Source organism: Micropterus dolomieu, linkage group LG07, assembly GCF_021292245.1.
Source record: "Micropterus dolomieu isolate WLL.071019.BEF.003 ecotype Adirondacks linkage group LG07, ASM2129224v1, whole genome shotgun sequence".
NCBI classification, from domain to species: domain Eukaryota; kingdom Metazoa; phylum Chordata; class Actinopteri; order Centrarchiformes; family Centrarchidae; genus Micropterus; species Micropterus dolomieu.
The window spans coordinates 16,686,672-16,692,852 of record NC_060156.1 but is presented as its reverse complement, the minus strand read 5'-3'; positions in this window follow the sequence as shown (position 1 = coordinate 16,692,852).

Genomic DNA, 6,181 nt, shown 5'->3' with positions numbered 1-6,181 from the left:
CTTTATTATCACTTTGCCGTACGTAAAAGGGATATGTTGATTCTGATCTGTCTTGAGAGAAATCTCGATACTATCAATGTGTGTTTTGCAGAGCCTCAGATAGTGTGGTCTGTCATAAGTATTTGTGATCATATGGTTGTTTGGCCCCGATATATGTACTATTCTTAAAAGAGGGACGTAACTATCCCCTACCGTTTGATGATCAACAATATCGGTATAAACAAATATATTATACATCCCTACATTAACATCGGCAGGATGTGGCGCCAAATACGGCATCTGTGTCAACACTGTGTTAGTTCGTGGCTGAGATCTAAATGTTGCAATTCCCTCGTGAGTTTTAAAAGCTGCTCTGGGGATAAATCCCAACATTTGTGCAAGTTTACCTTGAAACGTTAATTCGACGTCTCTCGTTGGTAAAATGCTTACTCTGTTGGTAATGTTGTAATCAAGCTCAATATGACCCATGTCGTTTTCAGATAAACAACTGTTTAGTTCAGCTATTATCTGTGACATTGTTGTATAGAACCCCTGTGTCGCTGATAGAACTACCCTCTTGTTGGATTTTTTATCAAACACAACAAATTTTGAGTCTTCTGATGAAAACGATTTCCATGTTTTTGGATGTTGTATTTCTATCAAACCCACCTCGTATGCTGATTTAAAGTGTAAAGGCTTGGATAGTTTTGTTCTAAAGTTTGCTATTGTATTGCTCGGGTAAAATAATGCAGACGAGTTGCTGGGCAGGGTGACAAAAAAAATCCTCTGTATCCATTTATACATGCTACTAAGGTAGCTGAATGACCTGTTTTTCCAAAATCCACGAGTTAAATTTATCTGGCCAGCTGAACCATTTGACTAACACTATGTCCCGGCCTTGTCTTTTCTTTCTAGATAAAATCTTTTCATTTTAAATGTTTTGTTGTGACTAAATCCTGCAATATATCTAGGTATCGTTTAGAATTATTGGCTGTTAAATAACGCCACATTTTAGATTTTAGAGTCCTGTTAAAGCGCTCTACTGCAGATGCCTTAGTCTCATTTGATGTAGTAAAGTGTATGATACTATTAATTTTCATTAACGCATCGAAATCTTTGTTTAAGAACTCTTTTTCCTCGTCTGTTTGAATTTTATGCGGTATTCTACCTTCAGCTAAGATATCTTTAAATGACGCTGTGACGCATTTACCACTCTTATTTTTTAAACAACGCACCCATGCGTATTTTGAAAAGAAATCTATACACGTTTATAGCGTACCCCATCACTTTCAGTAGAATAAGCAGACATGTCAACTAGATCTAGCTGGAATTGCCAATCTATTGTATTCACTAAAACCTTGTTTCTCTTAAAATGCACTTGAGCAGTCTTGTGTAGAGTATAGGCATCTTGCTTCATGAGCCAGTTTCTACATCTAAATCTGCGTACCGAACTCCAGTAGTGTCAAATATGCCCTTTTTAAGTTTTTGCATGCCTCTGTAAGCCCCTGTGTTTTCTGTTGCATAGTATATATTTCTCATCACCTCCTCCATGATCTTTGTTACAAAGACTGACGCTTCAACATCTGTGTTCAAGTATTTTATTTCCAACGACATACGCAACATATCCGTCAGCAATGATTAAAAGTATACACTTTTCAGAAAATCAGTACAAGCACCTATGTTTTTATAAACCAAAGATTCAGTTAAGCAACACATCACATCAGCAACATCGACATGTTGTTTTCTGGTTAGCATTAAAACACACAAATCAATGCTAAAAGTACAAAAACAAAACACATGACCCATGAAACTCATTATCGTTCACAGGAAAAACATTTGCTATATCGAGTAGAGTAGATTTCACATCTGCATATTTATCCACTGTCATTTAAATCATGGTACGCCATCCAGAGGTCATTCGTCTAACACATTCTGTCTGTTTGTCAAATCTAGAACAACATAGTGTCCTATCTGTGTCACATATTGGTTTAGTAGACTAGACACATTTCCCATTTTTTTAGTGTTGTTTCCCCTTCCAGATGTCCAGAGATTCCTTAACTATTGTGCTCACACTGTCCTCCACTCTAACTACCCGTTTAATCGAAGCAATGAGAAAAGGGTTCCTCAGCCAAATCTGTAAACTACTCGAATACTGCTTTCACACGTTGGCACCAACCCAAGACTGCGTAGGATGTACCTTTGAGCATCAGCTAAATTTTTGTTAAAAAGCTTCTGCGTAATTTCTCTCTTATGTCCTTTGATATAAAAGAAGGGCAGCGTGTCAATGCATGTGTGAAGTTGTTTTTTGTCTGTATATGAACAATACACACGTTTGAATAGCTTTTTCTTGCAGTATATCGTATAAATAATAAGCTATGGTTACCTGTATAATACTGCTAGCATTAGTGTTAGGAGATATGCTCTTGTCGCAATAGTCCAGAGTGTCCAAACAGGCACCCTTAAGCGGCTTGACCCTGCTCTTATCCTCTTCTGCTTTTTCTTCAGGAATGAGAAATGTTAAATTTATTTTCCCCAGTTCTTTGCCATAGTCATCCACCCATGAGTTATCATCATCCTGGAGTAATGGAAAATATTTAGGGCTGCTCGATAGATCCTCACCTGCTGCACATGTCCTCGTACCTGTTAAAAACATTTTAATTAGAACAATGTCACAGTCAGCCCCGTCGTGGAGGTCTTTGAGGTTGTCTGCGGTGTAGTTTGTTTTTCATCTTGCTTGTCCTCAGGACCAAAAAGTTTTCTTTTGATCCCTACATAGCTAACATAAGGTTTATACCATCTGAATAATTTATCATTGTGTGAGAAGATTTCAAGGGTTCTATCCCATTCTCCCCATTGGACCACAAAGCCGGTGCTGAACCATGTCTCCCACTCTTTAGACATGATGGGGTAGCATTTTTGTTACTCTGGGGTTCCCATCCTGGCATTTTGAATGATCGTCCTTGCATGATCTAAAAAAGATGTAGGATTCTGGATAGTAGACTTCAAGGTCTGTCTGTACACGGTAGAGCTCTCCAGGCACAGACCCGCACCATTGTGTGGTATAGACTCCTTTTGAAGCACTCATATCTTCAAGTGTTTCTGAAGTAATTCCAGTCTTTGGCTGAAAAACTAATGTGCAGTGCACTTTCACAAAGAAAAATTTCCGTGATCAAACAAGAATCCCGACATTCTAAAATCTTCCACCACCCATTCAAACTGAGGCACCCAAGCGTTTTGGTCCAGAAAATCAGCCAATGTCGTTGGGGGAGTCTTCTTTCTAGGAGCCATACTCATTGCAACAGGATCTATAATTATACGTCGTTTTGGAGTCATTACTCCTAATTGATGTGACATCCGTGATTGTGATGTTGCAAAGATGGTGCTGTTATTTTGCACGAAAATAGCTCTGTCCGATACGGATTCACCCAAAAAATCGTTCAGTCACTCTGTTCCACGCTCTCGGTCCGATGTAAGTCAAAAAACTAGCCCTCTATATATACAACCGGTTGCTAAAGCCACTCCCAAACATCCGCATTTAGAGGATAACACTGGACAGCCCATATACAAAAACCCCCTTTTCACGCCCGTCTTCACCTTTTGGTGATCGACCCCCACCACCGCTAAAAGAGGATAATGCCGGACACGCCCTAATACAATACCCATTTTTACACCCCCCACCTCTTTGTTGTTCAACCTTGCTATGACCCCCCCAATCTTTTATTTTTAATAATTATTTATTTATTATTATTAATAAAAGAATATATATAATTACATTTTTATATATAAATTTTTGATTAATGAATGAATTAATTAATCCAGCGCTTTGCTGGCCTTTATTTACTACTATTATTAAATTTAAAAACAAAACAATTACTAAAATATCAAATGATCAAAATAATAATTTGAAAATCTGTACAATTATTTATCAGTCTGAGTTTCCACTGGTTGTCCTCACTTCATGGCATGAGGAGACATATTTTGGAGCAATTATTTCACATTTAGGCATTTCTCCCAGTAAATAGGGGAGTTTCTGTGTGTCTGATATGTATTCGAATTCGGGGTATATTTGGGAAATGTTTGCAAAGTGTTTTTGTCTGAGTGTTTTATATTTGGGGCATGAGGTTAGAAAGTGCAGCTCTGTCTCTACCTGTCCCCTGTCAGACTGGGAGCATAGGGGGTATTGGCCGAGCTCTGCTCTGCACAGGTTATTTGCTGTTTTTCTCTGCACCTGCAGGATGCTCTTACAGAACTCAGTATGTAAAGATTCTATGATTGTTTTGTCTCATTTGTCAAATTCATTATTAAGTTTTGGCCCCCAGAATTACTTATTGGTTCTAGTACAAATTGGAAAATGTTAAGCCAGATTTCAATTGGAATATATATTTTAATGTTTCTTTTTATTGCATAGAAAGCTCTCCTTGCTTTGTCCCTCAGATCTTTCACAGCCATGTTGAGGTTTCCTGTGTATGTAATGTTGAGGCCAAGGTAAATGTAGTTTTTTGTGTGTTGTAATTTAGTGGTGTCTAAATAGAAATTGTGTGTAACCTGATTTCTGTATTGTTTCTGAAATATCATTATCTTAGTCTTTGCTGTGTTTACTGTCAGGGCCCAGGACTGACAGAATCTCTACAGGAGGTTAAGGTGCTGCTGCAAACCTTCTTTAGTAGGTGAGAGCAACACTAAGTCAGGAATCGCCAGAGGAACTGTCAAATTATGGAACATTTCTCTCTTATTTAGCTTTTGTTTTAATCTGTGGCATCACATGGATTTTAGTCAGGCTGTTTTAAACTTAAAAACATTTTTTAAATTGTAATAAATAAGTAAAAAACATTATTTTAGCTTGTGTGGTTTGTTTCTTCTCTGCTCCAACCCCGATTTTAAAGAACCTGTGTGTCTGTTAGTGTTGTGTCGTTCAAAGAACGTTTTGTTCATAAGACCTAATCGTGTATGTGACTAGGGAGGAACGGGTTGTCTCAGTGAGCAATTCGTTCATTTTCACGCATGTGAAAAGGATCTTGGACTCTTACGTTCACTCGTGACACAGCAGCTGCATGGGCTCCGTCAGCACAGGAAACAGAATTGATTAGTTCACGACTCTCAACTGTGGGTCTCTGGGTTTGAGTTGTTCATTTGTCACGTGACAGCTCCTACTGTGGAGCAGGAATGAACGACTCGTTCACCGTTCACAAAGGTCTTCCTCAGTCTTTCGTTCATTCTGGAGGCTGAGTGACTGCCAGCACCGGAGAATGAGAGGCAGGTCGGCTGTCAGGTAACAGTCACTGGACTGACATTAAATACCTATTTTGTTAATTATGTGACATTTTATAAAGCATAACATTATCACAGCGCAGTGATGTTGTGCTAAGATATAGTTTTAACACACCCGCACCGTAACTTCAGTCCTGCTAGTGTTTACAGCTAACAGCTGATGAGAGTTGTTCTGGGTCTGCTCCACTTCAGAGCCCTGACAGGGTTCCACCTGGAGCCGAATTACCTCCGAGGTTGTCTCCTCTCCGAAACAAACAGACCCGGTCATTAAAACATTAAAACACAGCCACGTAGCAACTTTAGCGTTAGCCCTGTAAACAGCTAACAGCTGATCCAGGTCCACCAGAGAACGCAACAAAAACTTTTTATTTATCAACAGAGCCGTGCTGTTGTTTCACAGCTCGTGACTGGTGAACAACCTGCAGTGTTTGAGAACGATGTGCTCATGTTTGTTTCTCTGTCTGCAGAATCCGGACCTGATGTGGCCCATTCTGCGTCCAGACCTGCCAAACTGCTGCATTTATATGTGTTTATTTCTTTGTTCCTCTCTCTGTGCTGGAGTTCTTTAAGAACTTGGTGGCTTGATCCAGATTATTATTAAATTGGTTGAATTTTAATAAGAGTGTGTTTATTCATATAGTGTATCAAGCTTATTACTTCAATATATTTACTGCAAATCTGTAAATTAGGTAAATTTAAAATTAGTAAATTAATATTTTACTCATGGATAAGGACGTTAGGCTACTGTATGAGTGATCACTTCAGAGATAAGCCTTTATATGACTGGTCTGGTTGTATACTGGGGAAAGATTGTGAAAATGGAAGGATTTAGCCGGAGTAGTGGATTGCATATAGACAACATATTTCTGTGGTTTTTACATGATTTGAATTTGGTTTTGGGCCCAGGGGGGTTTATATAATGATGATACAGTAA